Consider the following 21259-nt stretch of genomic DNA (forward strand, 5'->3'; position numbering starts at 1 on the left):
TTTGAGGCTGGAGGTGGCCTGTAGCCCTCCGACTAGTAGCCATTGATAGACCTCTCCTCCATGAAGTTATCCAAACCCCTCTTAAAGCCATCCAGGTTGTTGGCTGTCACCACATCTTGTGGCAGAGAGTTCCACAAGTGGACCTCCTGGCAATCTATATTGTGTCTGTATTCCATGCTATTTGTGTCTCCCTGCTAACTTGGCAAAGAGGCACCTTTTAATGCGGTGATTCCCTTTATTTAGCAGGGGGAGAGTAACTGGCCCTATTCACCCCCAGCAGAGTACCTCCAGTGACTGTTGCTGGTGTCTATCTTATGTTTCTTTTAGATTGTGAGCCCTTTGGGGACAGGAATCCATCTTATTTATTTATTATTTCTCTGTGTAAACCGCCCTGAGCCATTTTTGGAAGGGCAGTACAGAAATCAGATAGATAGATAGATAGATAGATAGATAGATAGATAGATAGATAGAGCTATCCGTTGACCTTTCTGATGTTTCCAGCCCAATATTGAGACTCCTTTTCCTGACACATACTCTTTCCCTTCTGCAGTACGTCCTTTGTCAGGACAGCAGTAAAGCATCCATTTATGGCAATAGGGAACCTCCATATCCCCATGGGTGGATGTCTGAAGGCTGCAAGTGCAAATCTGATGTAGTGAAGAGTTTCTTGTAATGTGGAAAAGCAGACTCTGACTCTCTCACTGAAAACGCTGTCAGGAAGCTGGTCAGCTGCCTCCTTATCATATGGTGAATCAGTAATGGAGTGGACAGTAGACTTGCAAACCTTAGCAAAGTGTTGTCCCCCCCCCCTTTTTTTTGCACGTGTTGCAAGTGACTTTCCATGCTGCACAGTGAACAAAATCAGCTTTGTGGGCAGAATCACCACATCAGTAGCATTGTTAGCTCCTCCTTTCTTGTGCAGCCATTTTCTGGGGCAGTGCCATATGAGAAGATTGGGTTTGGGAGGATTTAGATTGGATTTCAGGGTGTGAGCTTTCGGGTAACAAAGCCTGGATTTCAGGAGGTGAGTTTTGGGGTGACAAAGAGAGCAATTTGGCACAGTGAAATGCATTTTCCACCCTCTTATCCATCTCTGTAACTTTATTCAAGGTACGTTTCTGCTCCAATAGCAGTTTTTCATGCAGTTTTGTTAATGATAGTGCTCCTGGGGGAATTGACAAACACCCACTGACTGCTTTTGGGCTTGTGTGGGGAACTAGCAAGTTTAGATGGAGCAGCTCATTTTCAGAATAAATTTGTGCAAAGCTTCGGTTGTGGAAATGTCTGACAGAGTTGAGGTACAACAAAGAATCAGGTTTATTTTAGGGTTTGGGAGTACAGGAAAGAAATCTTGATTAGCAAGTAGCACAATATTAACTAGCAAAACTAACCAGGTTGATAATATTAATAGCACTAAATTGACGCTCACGAAGTGGATTCAATCTGAATTAAATCCACTCAAGGCTAGCCAGAGAAATGGTCTTTGAGAACAGCTTTGGATTTAAAGAGAGCAGAAGAGGGGAGCCAGAGGCTTTAGAGCAGAGATTAGTTATACCTAAGTCTGTCTAGTGGAGTGTGTGGACCCTTGTAGCTTGACCGATGTCAAGGACCCCTTTACTCTTGGACAGGCCAGAAGACAGAAGGCAGGAGCAAGGACCCAAGTGCCACACGAGGGTCAAAGAACCAGGAAAAATCCAAAGAGGGTCAGATCTCGGGAGACCAGTATCTGGATGCAGCCAAGAGCACTGCACAGACAGGGCTTGGAAGCAGGGCCAATCATAGAGGCAACAAGTGGGATGGGAACAAGAGTCCAGGCACAGCAAGATGGTGTAGCTAATGCCCAAATGTACAAACACGCAATGGGTGAATCTAAGGAAGAGACACATGTGTTAGTAGTCTCAAGGGCTGAAATAGGCAGCAACTTGCTCTGGGGTGGAATGCTGATCAACAGAATACATTGTGTCCAGTTCAGACTTTGCTGAGTGTGCTCTACCAGCACAATGAGGCAAATAGATTAGGAAACCTATCTAGGGTGGAATGAAATGGGCGCATCAGAGCTTATCTCATGGTGAGGAAGGACCTTGGAAGTACCTAGGAATCTTTTAACAAGCTTGTTTCCCATGCCTCAAGTCAGCCATTATCACTTTTGTTAGGGAAGGAGATAAGCCTGTTACCTCTTATCTAGCCCTTCCTGTGAAGGTGATAAACTTGAACTGATCTGATGTGCCAACATTGGGGGAGAACATTTGGCTATTTCTTTAGAAGAATGTCTACTTCAGCTTCCTCACCTGAGTTACAGTCAGGGAGGCGAGCAGAGGGATTGTCCTCCTGCAGTTGAAAGCTACACTTGACCTAGAACCACCTTTCCCAGGCTACGTGCCAAGTGACATACCCCACGAGTTAGCTCATGTGAACCGATGGGTGAACTCACAATCCTGTGGGATCAGAGAGGCAAAATGGAAACTACAAGCCTGTAGCTCCAAATCAGGTGTAGGGGTGCTCCTGGGAGCCCCCAAACAGGCTATCTGGGTAACAGTTTGGAGCAGTTTGTTTAACCATCTGATCCCTGATATTTCATCAGTAAAGTTGGCAAACTCACAGGTCATACTTAAGGCACACAATACTGTGACATACTGATTGATTGATTCACCAGACAGTTGGGATCTAGAATAGAACTTGTAACATTCAGCAATCACATTCAAAGTAGAGTTGAAATGATCATCTAAGGCTTGAAGAACAGCTTCATAAGAACTGTCATCCCAAGTTCACAGGAAAGGGCAAATAATTATCTGGCCTTCAGAGCTCAGGCAGTGAAGCAATATGGTTACTTCTGTTTTGCTGGAGTAAAATCAGGGCTCTGTATGGTGAAGAGGTAACTGCAGAAATAGGACCTCCATCATTTCCAGGGAAGAGCAGGTTCTCCTGGGATGGACAAGAAAAAAGGTGGTGGTGGGATCTGAACCATGCTGCAGTGGGCATCCAGTGAACAACAGAGTTCAGGTTTGATAAGGAAAAAGTACCTTCAGGAGTTGTGCAGGTGAAGAAGCTGGAGAAACAATCATTATCAGCGATAGTAGAAAGCAGTGCAGGAACGTCGTTCCAGTGATGCAATGAAATGAGGTTGCAGGAACATTCCCAAGATTTGCAGGCTCACACACTTAGCTGGTTCAAAATCTCATTGCCAAATGTTTTATAGCTGCTTCCCTCAGACACACATGGAAATCTTATGTAGATTTTGCTACTACTATGACGAATATTTATATACTGCTTTTCAAAAAAAGTCCCCAAAGCAGTTTACACAGAGAAAAACAAACAAACAGATAAATATGGCTCCCTGTACCCAAAGGACTCACAATCTAAAAAGAAACATAAGATAGATGCCAGCAACAGCCACTGGAGGGATGCTGTGCTGAGGTTGGATAGGGCCCAGCAAAAACTAAATATTTATTCACAAAGTAAAGATTTATTCAGCTCCATTTTCTCCTTCTCCTTTTCCTTCCATTTCCTTTCTGACTGCTCCCCCATACTCTCTACAAGATTCCCCTTGGGACAAATATCCAAACAAACAAACTGCAAAAGATTACTGTATAGAATACAACAGTACTTTATTTCCTCTGTCTGCTCCCTTTCTCGTCCTTAAAACATGCATCGTTATGCCCAGCTCAAGAATCAGCCCACGATCTTTCCGGCTTGTTGTGAGTCATCTGCTTCTCAACAGAGCTTGGCAGTCAATGCTCTTCCCAAAACTGGGATTCTAATCACAGTTTATACGCTCCAGGACTCTCCCAGATCTGAAAGAAATAAAGATATCTTTAATTCAATTGACATGGGAAATGTATCGACCACTTCAGATCTGAATGCTGTATTTAAAATGAAAAATTCACATTAAAGGAAAGTTAAGGGCAAAAGTACATTTTATGAGACAAACACGGGGCTCCCAATCAGTAACCATAATAAAGGGCTAGGGAGCATTTGCAGGGTTCGATTAGTGGACAGAAAGGGGATACTTTACTTTTCCTTCATCTGCCACTTTTCTCTTGCAACACATCCTCCCCACCACCCCAGTCATTTTTAGCCCTTCTTCTCCCCAATCAGGCTCTGAGACTGGAAGTAAGCATGTTGTGTGTGTGTGTGTGTGTGTGCGTGCGCGCGCGCATGCACACACACGCAACCTATATGGAGCATTTTCAGGGAAGACCCAGTGCACACAAAATGTTAAGCACCCCCTCTTTCCCCTTATATATGCCCTCCAGGCTTTGCATTATCTTGCGCTTGGGAACATGTCTGCTGAGGCAACATGGTGTCCTGCCTCAAGTACATGGGCATTTGAAAGAGCAAAATGCAAAAAGGGGTGGTTGTTTTTTTAATTGTGCACAGCCAAGGCTCCTTTTATGGCTGACATTTAAGATAACAATTCTTTTCAGCTGGCAAAACTATAGTCTGTCTTAGCCTTGAGCAACACCGTCAGCTTTCACACTTGCTCTGGGGGATGTCATCTTGTCACCGGGATTTTTGCTCTAAGTATATTACCGTTTGCCATGCCTTGTAATTACTGAAAGTCCCTCTGCAGAGCAGAAAGCAACATGTTTCCTTTTGAGCTGATGATGACAGGCTAACAATGTCCAGAATGGCTGGTTTTTTCTTCTTCTGGAATTCTTTATTCCCTTCTTGGACATCTTCTTTATCTCTTTAGTCACACATGAAGATGTGCAGGGATAATTATGTAATAGGACAAACTGAATTAGATTTAGCTTTTATATAGTGCATTTCAAAACTCTATGGGTGATTAGCCACGATAGTGGAATAGAAACTCCCGGTTCAGAGGCAATATATCTAAATACGTGTGAACAAAACAAAAGGAGAGGGCTTCCTAAAGACATCTGGTTGACCACTATTGGAAACAGGATGTTGGATCAAACAGCTCTTTGGATTCATCCAGTTGTCCTGAATAAGATAAAAAGACCAATCTTCTTATCTTCATAGCACTTCACGTACATACATGACTGATTATCCATAGCTGAAGACTGGCCAGCTAGTGATTTGTAAGAAAATTTCCACTGTGAACTTCTCAGTCGTCATTCACACCACCAGCTTTTTAGAAGTACAACTCTTAGCAGAACTCCTCTCCATGTTGAGTGACAGGGCATTAGCTAAAGTGAATGGCACAACACTAAGCCCCCTAAGCTAGATGTGGGCTAATAAACTGAAAGGAAGAGGGTGGTGCTGTTGGTCAGTAGAAGAGCCAACCAGGGAGAGGGAGTTCAACCTCTTTGGGATGGGGCTGCACTCTGAAAGAGCAGATGTGCAGCTTGCAGGTTCTTCTGGATCGGGCATTGCTTCTGGATGCCCAGATGGTTGCCATGGCCAAGAGTGCCCTTGTACAGTTTCAGATGGTGCGCCAGCTGTGCCCTTTATTTGAAAAGACTGACAGATCTGGCCACAGTCATCTATACCCTGGTCACATCACAGGGCTGCCTGTGTCTCTGAAAATGTCAGCTGATGTAAAATGTGTCATCCTGGGTTCTGTCTGAGATCACTAGAAGGGAGCATGCTACCCCCCATTCTGAGAGAGTTGTCAATATGTTTTTGGGTCCAATTTGTTTCTGGCTGCCAATATGTTTCTAATCCGAGGTACTAGTTATTACCTTTAAAGCCTGGATGGCCTGGACCCTCGATACCTAAAGGACTATCTGCTTTCAATTGATTCTACCCACTGGACTGGCTAGGGTGCCCTGCCTCAGATGCTGATGGAGGGTGAGGCCTGGTTGTCATGCACACTGGACAAGGCCTTCTTGGTTATTGCCCCTAGACTGTGGAATTCTCTCTTGGCTGTTGTGCACGCAGGAGAAGGTCTTTCCAGTTATCGTCCCCTAGACTGTGCAATGTTTTCCTAGAGGAGGTTCATTTATTCCCCTCACCCTCTGCCTCAGAGGCAAGTAAAGACTATATGCGGATATTTGATTTACAGTGAAAAGCTATTCTGTATAGTTCTGGATGTGTTTCAACTGCTGCTGGAGTCAGTTTATTATTGCTCAGATGCTTGCCATTTTTTATTGTTTTATTCGTATATTGTGTTTTTATGGTTTTAAACTACATACATCTTCACTGCTGCTTCTTGTATTTTGTACTGTTTTTACGCTTGTGTTTTTTAATTTTTTTTAAAAAATCAGATCTGTTTTTATACTTTTTAGCTCAATATTTTAATGTGTCTTTTTTATAATCGTGTTTTTAAATTTTATTGTGAGCTGCCTTGGGATTTTCTTAATGAAAGGCGGGGTATAAATTAAACACTATAAATAAATGAATAAATAAATAAATAAATAAAACACCATCTTAAGATGTTTTAAGATTTATTTGTTAGATGTGATATATAAAATTTAAATGTATACATACATACATACATACATACATACATACATACATACGCGTAAGCATGCACGCACATACACTAGATCAATAAAAGCCAGGATGGTTTAGTGGTTAGAGTGTTGGACCAGGAGTGGAGAGCTCCTGGATTAAATCCCTGTTCAGTCATAAAACTTACTGAGTGATTTGGGGCCAGTCACTTATCTCTTAGCTTCAGTCGTGTGAAGTCATCCAAAACGTGCATCAATAATACGTTGAAGCTGGCTTAGTGTACACAGGTGACATGCAGCATCTAGCCTGAAAAAGAAAAGTGACTCACTTAACTTCGCCATAGGAGCTTGTGCTCCACTGAAAAACCATTTTGAAGTAAGTCAAATATGTCTGTGACAACTAACCACAATAAGGTGGGCAGAGAGAGATATCCACTTGAGATGTTGACAGTGGCGTAACTAGGGAAAACGGCGCCCAGGGCAAGCACTGAAATTGTGCCCCCCCCACCACACACCCCCGCCACACCCCCAACATACATCTGACTGACACACATGTTTCAGAAAACTTTTATTTTAAAATTTTAAAAAATTACAAAAATTACCAATATCATACATGTGGTCAAGCTCCTATCTACCACTTCAGATTTATTTTTTAAAACTATCCAAATTGTGGGGCTATCATTAATTTGTTTGGATAGCTCAGGTTAAAATGCTGGAAAATGACAAATTTCAGTATGCTGGGGCTCATGAAATCCCCAAATATTATGCGGAGTTGTACTTGGAAAAACTAAAAGAAGTGCCTGTCTAATTCTCTGCTATGCATTGTAGCATCACGATTACATAAGTTTTAAAAATAAATGGAGAATTTGACTTTTCCCAGATACTCTGAAAATAATTAAATGATATGCAGAGTAAACTGTGTCACTGCTTGCTTACTGTCTTTCAGAAAGACAGTAAAAATGAGAGAAAGAGCAAGAAACTCCCAGTGGGCCTCAATACTAAGGATTTCACATTGATTCAAAGACAAACTGACCATTAATAGCCATATTATTAAGACATCACATTTAACTCACTTATCACAAGAAGCAAAGTAAGAGCAAATGGATACAATCTTAGCTCATAAACTTCAGCTCAGTATTCACAAGCCCTTATTCTCTGTACATAGTGCCAATCTGAATATGTGTACAGTGACATATTATATTAATTTTTTAAAAAATTACCTGTAGCCCCTTTGGGGGACATCTTAAAGGCTGTGGGGGGGTCTGCAAAGTTTTCCCCTCCTCCCACTGGCCTCTAGGGCCTCACAGGCACCATTTGAGCATGTGCGGTGGTCATTTAAAAAAAATTTTTTTTAATGGCCGCTCAAAACAAAATGTCCACTGTGCATGCTCAAATGGCCTCTGCGAGGCGTGGCATGCCCTAGGGCTTCACAGAGGCCACTTGAGCATGCCCAGTGGCCATTTTGTTTTTGGTGGCCATTTTTAAAAATTATTTAATTTTAAGAAATTGCGCCCCCCCCTTCAAGTGGCGCCCTGGGCACGTGCCCCCCCGCCCCCCTATAGATACGCCCCTGGATGTTGATTTTATCTGCCACCGTGCAAAATCATGTTGGTTGTTGTTATTGTTGTTATTTTGTGGTGCTCTTTTTAATTTTTGTTGATAGTTGTTTTCATTGTATTTTAAGTTTGATTGTATATTGCTGGGGGGGGGGGCGCTTCAAGCCAAAAAGAAGCATCCATATTTCAGTATTAATTAATTCAGCTTTCACTTGGTTATCATGGCTGACATACTTGTGCCAAGAAAATCTCTCTCTTGCCTTTCTCTCTGCATTTGTTCCTCTTTTATAGGAAGCCACAACTGGTAGCCCAAGGGCCAACTCTACCCATCTCCAATTGCCAACTCAAAGGAGACATATGGGGGGGATGAGGAGCAGCAACTATGGATATGGAATTTGCCAGCTGGCGGCCAATTTGGGATATATTTGGTGGAGTCCTGGCCCACCACTCTCTATTGCTTCCTCAAAATGGTCCTCTGGTGAAAGCAGTTGGCTATAAGGACTCCCACCTGTCTTACAACTGTGTTGGTGGTTGTTTTTCTTGCGTGTATTTTCAGCAATATTGTAAAATAGTGCTATTCCAGTGTAGAGGGAATGCAGTTCTTCAGAGGGTGTTTTTTTAGTCTACTTTCCAGTAGGCTTATGAGATCACCCGGAATTCCATGTGTCCGTGTTGTCTAAGTGCCCGTATGTGTGCCCCCCCCATCAACTTTGCAACACCTGGACCAATATGAACCAAATCAGGTACAGTTGTAGAGACACATAGGGACACCTCAACGGCATAGTTTGTGATGATGTCATTCACCCTAATTGAAGATGGCGGACATGTAAACATTTGAAGCAAATTTGCTACAGCTGTAGGGACCCATAGGGATTACCCAATGGCATAGTTTGTGATGATGTCATTCACCCTGATTGAAGATGGCAGACGCGTGAACATCTGAGGCACAAGCAGGCCTATATGTGGACTGTCTAACCTATTTGAACAAAATGAGGTACAAATGAGGGTTGTAATGAGTGATACACAGGGACACCTCGATGGTGAAGTTTGTGATGATGTCATCCACCCCAATTCAAGATGGCGGATGCATAAACATTTGAGGCACAAGTGGGCTAACTTGTGAACCACTTGACAGATTAGAACCAAATTTGCTACAGCTGTAGGGACATAGGGATGTCCAATGGTGTAGTTTTTGATGATGTCATCCACCCTGATCTAAATGGCAGACGTTTGAACTTTTGAGGAGCATGTGCACTAACTTGAGGACTGTCTAACCAATTTGAACCAAATTTGGTACAGTTGTAGTGAGTGACACACAGGGACACCTCAATTTGATTTGAACCAAATTTGCTACAGCTGTAGGGGCACATGGGTAACCCTCAATGGCATAGTTTATGATAATATCATGTACCCCAATCCAAGACGGCACACACATAAACCTTTGAGGCACAAGTGGGCTAAATTGTGAACTGCCTAACCGATTTGAACCGAATTTGCTACAGCTGTATGGACACATAGGGATGCCCCAATAATGTAGTTTGTGATGATGTCATCCACCCCGATCCAAGATGGCGGACGTGTGAATTTTTGAGGCACAAGTGCACTAACATGAAGATTGTCTAACTGATTTGAACCAAATTTGCTGCAGTTGTAGTAAGTGACACACAGAGACGCCTCATTGGTGTAGTTGTAATGATGTCATCCACTCCGATCCAAGAGGGCAGATGCATGAACATTTGAGGTGCAGGAGATTTAACTTGTGGGCCTTGATTTGAAACAAATTTAGTGCAGTTGTAGAGATAGTGAAAGGGAAGTAGGCAGATTAGTTCTTACTAGAACAACTTTTTTTACAAAAAAAAAAAATCTGATTATGTAGGAGGCTTGAAAGCAAAGCAAACTTTGGGACAAAGCTAGGTACCCCCCTTCTAAACCTTGGATAAATGTTGCTAATATAGAAAATAAAATACAGTTGGATTCAGGAGCAGCTGAAGGGCAGACAGCCAAGGGCCAAGGAGCTGTAAGTAGAAAACAGTGATGGCACCAGATGAAAAACTGAGGGTAATAGAAGGAGCAAAGTGCATTATGGGGCAAGCTTTGTCCTACATGCTCAGTTACTGAAAGATAAAAGCCTGATTCAGACATTATGCTATACGAGTGTCTGTACACTCGTACATGTGTTTGTGTGAATGACTGTACCTGTGTTCATTTTAAGAGAGAATCTGGATACAGGCCCTTCAAATGCATGGTACAGATAGGAACTGTACAGTACTTCTGTACCTATGTTAATCATAACATGTGAATGGCTGTACCTGTGTACAGGACTGTACCTGTGTGCAGATCTGTACCTGTGTAAACTGTATACTTGGTGTACGAGTGTTGAGTATAACATAATGGGCCTATAGAATGATATATTTCACAGCAAAGCTCCCATCCTAAACATTTTAACAGAAAGAAGTCCTGTGGATTTTGATGAAGTTTACTTTCAAGTAAGAACACTTAGAATTGCAGCCTTATTTTAATTTCCAGTTTATGCTCGAATTTCCAGGTCAAAGCAGAAATATAATTGTTCTGACTTGTGAATAAAAAATCATTTCAATAAACCTATTTCTCTCTTTTTAAAAAGTTTTTATTAAATGAGTGTTAAAAGAGAAAAGTACAAAAAAGAAAGAAAGAAAGCAAAGAGAAAAAGGGGGGAAAGTTAACAAATGCAGTACGTAACATCTCGTGTTTTATACATCAACCCAGGACTCAATTCTCTGTCACACCAGCATCTATCTAAACCACTACATTTAATTAAAAAACACCATTTAAAAATATCTGAGTAAAACCTCCAGTTATGTAAATTACTATCATGATTAAGCCATGCTAATATTAAAAAAATACCACTTCATGGATTCATTAGCAAAGAAAACCCAAATCTCGGGTGAGGAATCTGCCCCTGTAACACATTGTAATGTATAAAAGGTTCCCAAGTAACATTAAATTAAATCCTCCGATTTGTTTTATATGTATGAAGTAATCCTAGCCATTGAAGCATAATCCCAGAGTTTAAAATACCATTCCTCTAGCGTGGTAAACTATGGTTTTTCCAATAGGCAGCATAAAGAATTCTCGCAGCAATTATATATAAAGATAACTCTGTATATTTAACAAAAAGATCTCTGGTGCAAAACAAAAATCTATTTTTAACATTTGCTGCATCTTACTATGAATTAACTTCCAAAATTTCTGAGCTTTAGGACATGTCTACCACATATGGTAAAAGGTTCCCGGCTGATTTGTACACTTCCAACAGTTAAGGGGATACTGATTATCTATCTTTGAAATAATCACTGGCGTAATATACCAAAGAAAAAAACATTTTATACCAATTTTCTCTTAAGAGTATTATTCGGTGTAAATTTAATATTGACTTTCCATTGAAATTCCCATTGTTGCATATCTGTTGTTTTGTTCAGATTCTGCATCCATTTAATCATACAATCTTTCACTTGTTCTGATTCTGAATCATACTTCACTAACAACTTATATGTAATACCCAGTAAATGTTTGGTATTTTTAATGTTAAACCTATTTCATTTCCCATGCAGAACTATGTATATGACTACGCTTGAAACTTTCCACTGTATCGTTTGTAGCTGCATGAAAGGCAGAAATTCAACAAAAATACAATAAATCATTCCTTCATAAAACTTCCGATGGGCCAGTCTAAAATAAATAAATCTATAAAAAAGATGCCCCACCCTTCTGTGGAATGCCTCTACCACAGCCTCTGAATTCCCCTGTCTCCCACATATACTTACTCAGAGACTGGGTGGTTTTTTCCCTGCAATAGAAGAGTGCAGGGACAACGATGAGGTGAGAGCCAAAAACAGGCAATGGAGATAGAGGACTATAGACCTTACCCTACAAAAGGAAGAAAGAGGAGGTGGAGAGCTGTCAGTGACCTAGAAATACCTTCCAGCTCCAAAGTTCTCTTCTCCACCCCAGTTTTCTGTCACTGACAGACAGAACTAAACCTATGGGAAACTACTCTTTATTTATAAATATTGATGGATGATAATGGGGTGGGGGGACACTCTGTGTATGTGAAAAATATATTTCCTTCAAGTAACCATTGGAGTTTAGCAATGAGGAGGTAAAGGGGTCACTTACCCTTCTTCTGGCACCTCTTAGTTTCAAAAAGAGCCAAATATACTCCAGGATGAAGTAAGATAACATGTCTATTTGGCTTGTATTGGAATATAATGCAAGGAAAAGATTGGTCTTGCCGTCTGCCTTTTTCACTGGCTACTGCTAGCAGCTATCCTGGAAGTTTTTAGAGTGACGTAAATTGTGTTTACAATTATTAAACATATCAGTGACTGCCATTGCTGAGATATATGCTTCCAACTTTGCACAGTTTTATCATAATTTGGTAGACTGGGAGTCCATGATGGCCTGTTCTATAAATTTGCTGTTCATTTTTTTCACCTATTCATATGACTTACACACATAACCTGTTAGTAACACTCAAAGAAAGTACAACTGTAAGAATCAACATTCAGTTTACAAAACACAAACAAAATGCTCCCTGGCTTACTCACATTTCTAGATTGATTAATCTGAAATCATCTTCAGCTCTAGCCAAATGGCCTCTCAGGTATTCTGTTTTACTGACTCAAGTATAATGATGCTGAATTTGAAGACCAGAAGACCACTTTCTCTAGGGGTCACCCTTGAGCTAAAAAGAAAAATGCAAGCTCTTAGCCATTAGCTTGTTCTGAATTTAGCATTGCATATTCTCATCTGAAAACTTCTTTAAGGGTGGTGTGATGTTTGACTATAACACTGGAGTATTTCCATAGCAATACCTGGTATTTCCTCTGTGTCATCAGTATTATTTTGTATTACTCTAGCCCAATGGAGTATGATAACCACTCAGTAAAGAGTTTATAAACCCATGTCATATGACTGAAGGTTTGAAGCAAAGTCAAATTATGGTTCAGTCAGCCCTGGGCCCTATATATCACATCCTCCCCATGCTAGCCTACTATGCTAAGGTCCCAGAATAGAGCTGGTCTTCTGTGTGGCATCTCCAAAACAGCAAAATAAAGTTTTACAACAATTGGAAGAGTCCAACCAGTATCTTTACTACACAATTGGTTTTGCATATCTGAACAATCCATATGCATCTCTCAATAGGGGTGTGCACAGACTGCCAGCTGCAGTTCAACTACTTCCTGAACAGCAGAATCAGTCGAATCAATGAACCAGCTCAAACCCGTTCAAAGCCATTCACGATCAAACCGCTCAAACTGGCCCAGTTCATGGCAGACCAGTTTGACTGCAAACCAGTCCATGCACACTCCTGTCTTTTAATTCAGACAATATTTTTAAAGTTTCCTAAACAGTGTCTTTCTGTGGCTGTTGTTTAAATCATGTTATTGTATGTTCTTTTAGAAATCATTTTATGAGGAATCCTTATTGTAAATTGCTTGAGGAAATTTAGTAGAAGAAGAGTATATGTATTCAAATTTATTTACCATTTATTTATTTATTTATTTATTTGATTTATATACCGCCCTTCCAAAATGGCTCAGAGCGGTTGACCAAATTGACCAAGCAAAAATATTTGTTCTAGATTGATTAATCTGAAATCATCTTCAGCTCTGGCCAAATGGCCTCTCAGGTATTGACCAAGCAAATTGGCCAAGCAAAAAACCAAAAAACCTTTGGTTTACAGGAATGTTTATGGGTGTGGCAGCTCCAACTGAACTGCAAAAAGCGAGGAAATTTGATGGCCCATGATATTCATACCATGGGGTTATAAGACCTGGTGTCCAGTCTGAGATATTGTACTGGCTTACAAAATCATAACTGGGGATTAGTGTTACAACAAGGTTTAAGAAGAGTTTGGTAAGATGTACTTCTAAGCATATGGTGAGTGCTGTTACCTCAGAGCAGGCTACAACTACAGTCCACACAATTTATAAAAGAGGTGACAGGACTCACCATATGTTCAAAGGCTCGTTTTACCAAATGCCCCAGCTTTTTCTGATGCCATCAGGCTATGCAAATAGTGGATTGGAGCATGGAGGACCTAGCTAAGCTGTGTTTTCATGGTTATGATTTTGTAGGGCATAACCCAAATCTCAAACTAGACATTAGGTCTTGTACCCCCATGGCGTGAACATCATGGGCCATCAAATTTCCTTGCTTTTTGCAGTTCAGTTGGAGCTGCCACCTATAACTACCCACGTAAATCAAAGGTGGTGGTTGTTTTTTTGCTTTAATTGAATTCCTTCGCTTTTTAAAACTGAGGATCCCATATACACCACACTTAATATAATGTGTTCAGCACAATGACAGTGAAAATGCTGCTTTAGCATTGTCAGGAATAATAAATAGGCAGGCATGAGGGCTTCAGTTTAAAATAAACCACAACTTTTAAAATCCTGCCGTCAAACACAGCAGAAGGTAGGGCATCCAAGTGTGCTAGTGTGACAGCTGGTCAGTTAAGAGTCAGTTAGATTCAGCTGTTGTTGAAAGCTAGTGCCTGTTTGGCTATGTTGTTCTATGTCTCTCTCAGTATGTTATATTTTAGTTTCTTAATATATCTTTATTTGTTTTGTGAACTCAACTTAATGACTCCAGATAATCTCTTGAGCTGAACTTCTTTTCCACCAGAATATAATCTGCTGTGTGAGGGTTTTAATGTTTCTCCTCACACTCCTCAATTGTTATAGACTGAACAATTTTTTTTCAGTCATTCATGATAGAATGCTGTTTTAATTCTCCACCCATAATACACAGGCACTCCCTTAACTTTCAGTCTTTATGGAAGTTATCTGTTAAAGAAAAGCTTGTTTCTTTTGGCTTCTCACCTGATGTGTTATGAGCCATGGGGTAAAAACAAGCGAAAAATACTTTAAACTAAGCGGCGTCTCTAATGGCTTTTAGAAAGACCCTCAAGGACACCTGTTTTCCCAGGATTTTAACTGAAATTAATTTTACCCTGTTTGTTTTTATCCTATGAAATTGTTTTCGCTTTTTATTCTGTGAAATTGTTTTTTACTCTGTTTTATATTTGTTTTTAATTGTGTACACCACCTAGAGAATCACATATCGAGTGGTACATAAATATATGATATATAATATAATATAATAAATATAATGTAGCTAAGTTTAGTTTAACAGCTATCAGTATTTGACAACAAATATTGACTGAAGTAGTTGATTATGATTATATTAATGTTTAGGAATATTTGGTATGGTATTTGCTATTGTTAAAAGACTGGTATATTATTACTTGTTTCTGTATATATGCACTGGTCAATGACTGTAATAAAGTCTATCTATCTACACAGGCACTCACTTATGTTAGTGTCTTCCGGTTTCCAGAAGACAGAAGGCACAGTTTCCCGTGCCTGTGTAATATCCTGTTTGGTCATATCTTATCTTGTAAACCGCTTTCAAACATATAATCGGTCAAGCAAAAGACTAATAATCTTAATTGGACTGTCAGTAGCAGGGGTGTTATTTGGGGATGGCTAAGGGGAGTGTTCTCCTTCCCCCACCAGGACACAAGTAATTATACTTCAGAAGCAAGACTGGGGTCAGAGGTCAAATTGCCGCGCTGCTGTCAAGGGCCCACAGAAAAGCCCACTGCTGATCTCCAAGGCCACCTCATTCTGTGCCCATAGTCTGCATGTAGTGGTGGAAGAATGACTCTCTCAGGTCCCAGCCAGGTAGGAGAGGACCATAAGGGCAGTTTGACAAGAGCTCCCTGAAATTTGGAGCTGGCCATGTTCAGGAGCACAACTTATATATCTGGCCAATTCATTGTAGCTATGCATAATGAAGATAGAAATCTCTTTGGTTGTTTTTGTTTTGTTTTGGGGTTTTTGAAATGGCATGTGGCGTATGTGACCGACCTATATGAGTCATTAAAGAAATAACGATAACAAGCCCTTGTCCGAGAGTCTTACATTTTCGTTCAACTTCGCTGTAAATATGCTTCTATTCTACTGAAATCTCCCCCAATGACTTCCCAAAATTTGAAATTGCACTTCTGGTCAATGACTTCTGTTCTTTGCTTATGCAGGAAAGCCTTCAGATGAGATCTCTGAAGTGAAAAGGAAAAGGGCCTAAATCTAAATGTCTGAAATCTCGTGGTATTATGTTTTGCTATATCCATCTGTAACTGCTCAATTTGTAGCATATGTTCTCCAGGTTGTCAGAATAATTCATATTACTGATGTTTTGCATATAGAAAATGACTGGGCCCTTCAATTAAAGTCCACAAAGAAGATGACTATAACAAAGGCTGCATTCAGACATCACATGAAACCAGTTACAGGTTACCAGCAGCCAGCATGGTGTAGTGGTTAGAGTGCTGGACTAGGACCGGGGAGACCCAAGTTCAAATCCCCATTCAGCCATGAGACTTGCTGGTTGACTCTGAGCCAGTCACTTCTCTCTCAGCCTAACCTACTTCACAGGGTTGTTGTGAGGATAAACCTGTGTAGCACACTGCTCAGGGCTCCTTGGAGGAAGAGCGGGATATAAAATGTTAAAAAAAAAAAAAAGCAGGGGGATCTGTAACTCCAGTTTCTTGCAATGTATGAATGCATGCAACCACAGCCTTACAACCAAACCACAGTGTTCAATTTACTTACCAAACTGGAATTTGGAGCTGGGAATTCTCCTCAGTTTCACCACTGTCATGTTGTCTGCTGTCGTGTTGTCTGCATGCATCTGCCGCTATAACTGTGGTTACAAGTTATGCGACCAGTGAGAGGCCAGCTTGGAGCAGCACCAACAGTAGTTATGCTCTAGGGCTTACCCAGCACTCCACAGTGTGTTCCCTGACTGAATGCCACGCCACTCCCTGCATACTACCTACTTCATCTGCCTACCAACAGGCACACCAGGCCCTACTGCTCTTATAATTAAAGGGCCAGCAGCACTACCAGGGAGCACTGCTTGAATAGCAATAGCAATAGCAATAGCAATAGCACTTACATTTATATACCGCTTTATAGCCGGAGCTCTCTAAGTGGTTTACAATGATTTAGCATATTGCCACCAACATCTGTGATACTTGCAGCAACGGTGGTGGTAGATCTGTGCTGGACACACTGGACCTGTAGAACGCCCCCCCCCCCCCAGTGAGCGATTTCCTGGAGCTGTGAAGCCATGGCCACAGCCTGGCACCAACATGGCTGCACAAGTGGGCGGAACCAAGCTCGAAGGACCAGAAAGTGGGAGGGGAAACTCTAACCTGTCTCTGGAGTTTCCCAAACTGGGAATGGGGAATTGTCTGCGACTCAATCCCCAGTTTAGAATATTAACAGCAAACTGCAGTTCTAAGCCAGTTCCTGTGATGTCTGAATGCGGCCAAAGTGTAGTTGGCATGATAATGTCAGAACAAGATAGTAAAATACAAGTGTGGGAGTCTCTGTGTTTACAGAGATATCTTTGAAGTTGCAGTATATCGCCCAAACATATTCCTTTTTATTTTACTGACATTACAGTGGAGATATATTTAGCCCTTATGACATCTCCACTCTCACAATATGCAAATTACCCTATGAATATCTGATATGTTTAGAATTTTTCTCATGACTTCCCATTGACAGGGGGGCCAAATAAACAACAGAAAGGCTCTTTCGCTCTCTTTCCCTCTCCCTCTCCCTCTCCTGCTCCTTACAATAATAAAATAACAGAGTTGGAGGGGAACTTGAAGGCCAACTTGAAGCCTTCAAATGTGTGATACAGGAAATCAAGAGCAAGAGTATCTCCAACAGTGGCAGCAGCAGCAACAACAACAACAACAACAACAACAACAACAACAACAACAACAACAACTTTATTTGTTGTATGGGGTTAGCCACCCCATAACAAATTGTTCTCTGGGTTGCTCACAACAGAAGATTAAAACATACAATAAAAACACATAACACATTAAATCATAACAGACAAAAAAGAAGAAAAGAAAATACAAAATACAATACAAAGCAGCTTAAAAACTCATTTTAAAATTAATTAAAAATCAAATCAAATTTGAACATCAGAATTTAAAAGGCCCAGGTGAACAAAAAGGCATTTACCTAGCGTCTAAAGGAACAAAGTGACAAAGCCAGGCAAACCTCACTGGGGAGGCTATTCCATAAATAGTGTAAAGGCAAAGTGTGCTGTCGAGTCTGTGTCAACTCCTGGCAACCACAGAGCCCTGTGTTTGTCTTTGGTAGAATACAGGCAGGGTTTGCCACTGTCATCTCCTGTGCAGTCTGAGATGATGCCTTTCAGCATCTTCCTCTATCACTGCTGCCCAACAGAGGTGTTTCCCATAGTCTGGGAAACATACCAGTGGGGATTCGAACCGGCAACCTCTAGCTTGCTGAGTCAAGTGATTTCCCCACTGTGCCGTTAAGTGGCTGCAACCACCAAAAAGGCCCTCTCCCTAGTAGCCACCCGCCTCACCTCATTTGGCAGGGGCACCTGGAGGAGGGCCTCTGAAGATGATCTTAAGGTCTGGGTTGGGACATAATAAGGAGCAAGGTGCTCTCTCGGGGCTTTAAAGATTAAAACCAGCACTTTGAACTGGGCCCTGAAACGGACTGGGAACCAGTGCAGCTGACAAAGCACGGGTGTGGTATGAGGTCATCCAGCCTCCACATGAAGATCTCCAGCAAGGGAGAGTCAACCACTTCTCAGGTAATTGTGCTGACCTGCTCTTACTGTTAAGAAATGTCTTCTAATATTGAACCAAAATCTGCTCTCCTATAACTTATGTGCACTGGATCTAGTCCAGCCCTCTGGAGCACCAGATACATTTTGCCCTCTTCCATGTGACAGCTCTTCAAGTATTTAAAAAGTGTAATGATGCCCCCCCCCACTCAGTCTTTTCTCCAGACTAAACAAACTTGTTTACTTCAACCTTTTCTCGTAGGGCTCATTTTTCATACTCCTGAACATCTTCATTGCCCTCCTCTGAATTCATTCTAATTTGTCTGCATCCTTCTTAAAATGTGGCACCCCAAACTGGACATAATATTTCTGATGAAGTCAGACTAGTGTGGAATAAAGAGAAACAATAAAATCTCATGACTATAGTTCTATTAATACAGCCGAAAATCATATTCACCATTTTTGCAACTGCATCACACTGCTGGCTCTTGTTTAGCTTGTTTTTCACTGTAATCCTGAGGCCCTTTTGCTATACTATTGTTATGACAGGGATCCCACATATTTTAGGATTTGATCCCAAAATATGTATTTTGATCCCCTCCATTTGATCCCCTCCCCCTCCCCCCCGCAATACAAAATTTAGTATTTGTCTTTGTAGAATGTCAGTTTGTTAGTTTCTGTCCAGTCTTCCATTTTGTTAAGGTCATTTTGAATGTTATACCTGTCTTCCGATGTGTTAGTTATCCCTCCCAGTTTTATGTCATCTGCATATTTGATGAGGATTCCCTTCAACCCTTCATCTAAATCACTGATAAAAATGCTGAAGAGTACCAATCCCAGGACAGAGAACAGTGGCATTCACACAAAGCCTCTCTTCAATTTGATGAGGAACCACTTACCAGTTGTTAATTCACCTCGTATTTTCATCTAGTCTGCATTTCTTCATCTGACCGGTTTTGCTAACCAAAATATTAGGGGGAACTGTCAGAACGTTTTGCTGAAATCAAGGTAAGTTAAGCTAACAACATTCCCACAATCCACTAAGCAAGTAACCCAATTTTTTTAAGGATTTGGATTAGTTTGACAGGGTTTATTACTGACAGAACCATGCCAGCTTCTATCAGTCACTGAATGGTTATCAAGATACTTGCAGACTGACTGATTTACAGTCTAGTGCCTTCCCTAGTATCAAAGTTAGATTAACCTTGATCTAATATACACACAGTTGACTCAGTGAGACTTACTTCTGGAGAAACATCGTTCATTCAAAAATTCTGTTCTGTTGCAAAATCGTTGAGTTGTGAACTACATGGATTCTGCTTTAAACACGTTTAAAGTATACACATGTCCTGAAATAGGCTTACTTTCCCTTTTAAATCAAAATAACTGAAAAGTGCTTAACTTTGGTTCGATCACACCAGTAAAGGATATCAGTATTTCTCACTAGAGTTATGCTAATAAAACTCATTCAGGGATCCAGCACCATGATATTTCACTGATCACAGCTAAGTACTGACAAACTACAAGAAATGTGTACACACTTTTCATGTCCTGTAGGCTTCCCAGAAGCATCTGTTTGGCCCCATGGGAAACAGGGTGCTTAAAATAGGCCTTGATCCAACAAGGCTCTTCAACTGCTTGACCATGGATCTACCTAGCTATCGTATGTTCTTCAAGTAAAATAAGTGGCAACACAAGCAACTCTCTTTTGCTCCCCAAGTGTAAATAAGGATTGTAACTTTTCAGTTCAACAGAGGTAAGAAGGATGACGGTAACAACAGCTGAAACTAAATGCTGAATACTGTTCTGTTGCTCTTACTGTCAAAAATGAGCTGGTCACTTAAATCTGCATTTCATTTCACTGGACTGGGGCCAAACTACACAGTAAAAAATATAAATCCAAGCCAAGTAATTGTGTTAAAATAATTATGAACATAATTTCCTTATGTGCATGTTAGAAACAATGGCCTCTACTTTCTTGTAGTGGCAGCACTGTACCAATTTTAATTTTAAACTGCTTATTTGTCATTATTAGAATGTTGCTCGAAATGCAAATTAAGCAAATTAAATTTAAAATGCGATCACCTTAAGAAGCAAATATTCTGTTTCGTGAGAGAAACAGCATCGTGCTTTCTCCTGAGAAATACTTTGGTATTACCTACGAGAAATTTCTTCTATATGAAAGTACTCCAATCCCTTCTTCCTAGCCCTGATTTAAACAGAACGTGGTAACTCTCCTATAAAAGTCAGTTTGTTTACATGCAATGTGCGAACACCGCTATAGGAAAAGAAACATGCCCACAACTCAGGCTGCGCTGAACCGTCAGGAACCAGCCGACCAAGCGGACAATCACCGCCAAGAAAACGAGCGTGGCGTGGCAGCTCCCTCCATCCTCATGGGAGTCGTAGTTTCCGCGCGGGAGCATAGAAACTCTTCGGGATTCCCTTCACATCACCTTTCTTTCAGTTTCACCTAAGACTAAGAAGTCATTGATAAAAATACGTTTGCAGCATGAAACCTTTCATAAAAACTTTTCGACATCATCAGTTGTTGTTTTGTGTTTAATTACGTATCTTGTGCGTGGGCAACAACAACGCTCGATTGCAAGGGCGAATAGGCAGAAACGAGCAAAGCAGTGCCTGAAGCGCAAAAGAAGTGAACTACAATCTCCA

At 40.9% G+C, this 21259-nt stretch overlaps 1 long non-coding RNA gene across 1 annotated transcript; it reads right to left on the bottom strand.

Annotated features, from left to right (window-relative positions):
- Window positions 1-2672: 2672 nt before the first annotated feature.
- LOC128351282 (uncharacterized) lies at window positions 2673-19177 on the bottom strand. The gene is made up of 5 exons (XR_008319685.1): window positions 18837-19177; window positions 16573-16663; window positions 12499-12635; window positions 6545-6663; window positions 2673-3791 (listed from the first exon to the last, which is right to left on the bottom strand). It is a non-coding gene; the product is annotated as an uncharacterized LOC128351282 (long non-coding RNA).
- Window positions 19178-21259: the final 2082 nt, after the last annotated feature.

This window comes from Hemicordylus capensis, chromosome 3 (assembly GCF_027244095.1).
Source record: "Hemicordylus capensis ecotype Gifberg chromosome 3, rHemCap1.1.pri, whole genome shotgun sequence".
Taxonomy (NCBI): domain Eukaryota; kingdom Metazoa; phylum Chordata; class Lepidosauria; order Squamata; family Cordylidae; genus Hemicordylus; species Hemicordylus capensis.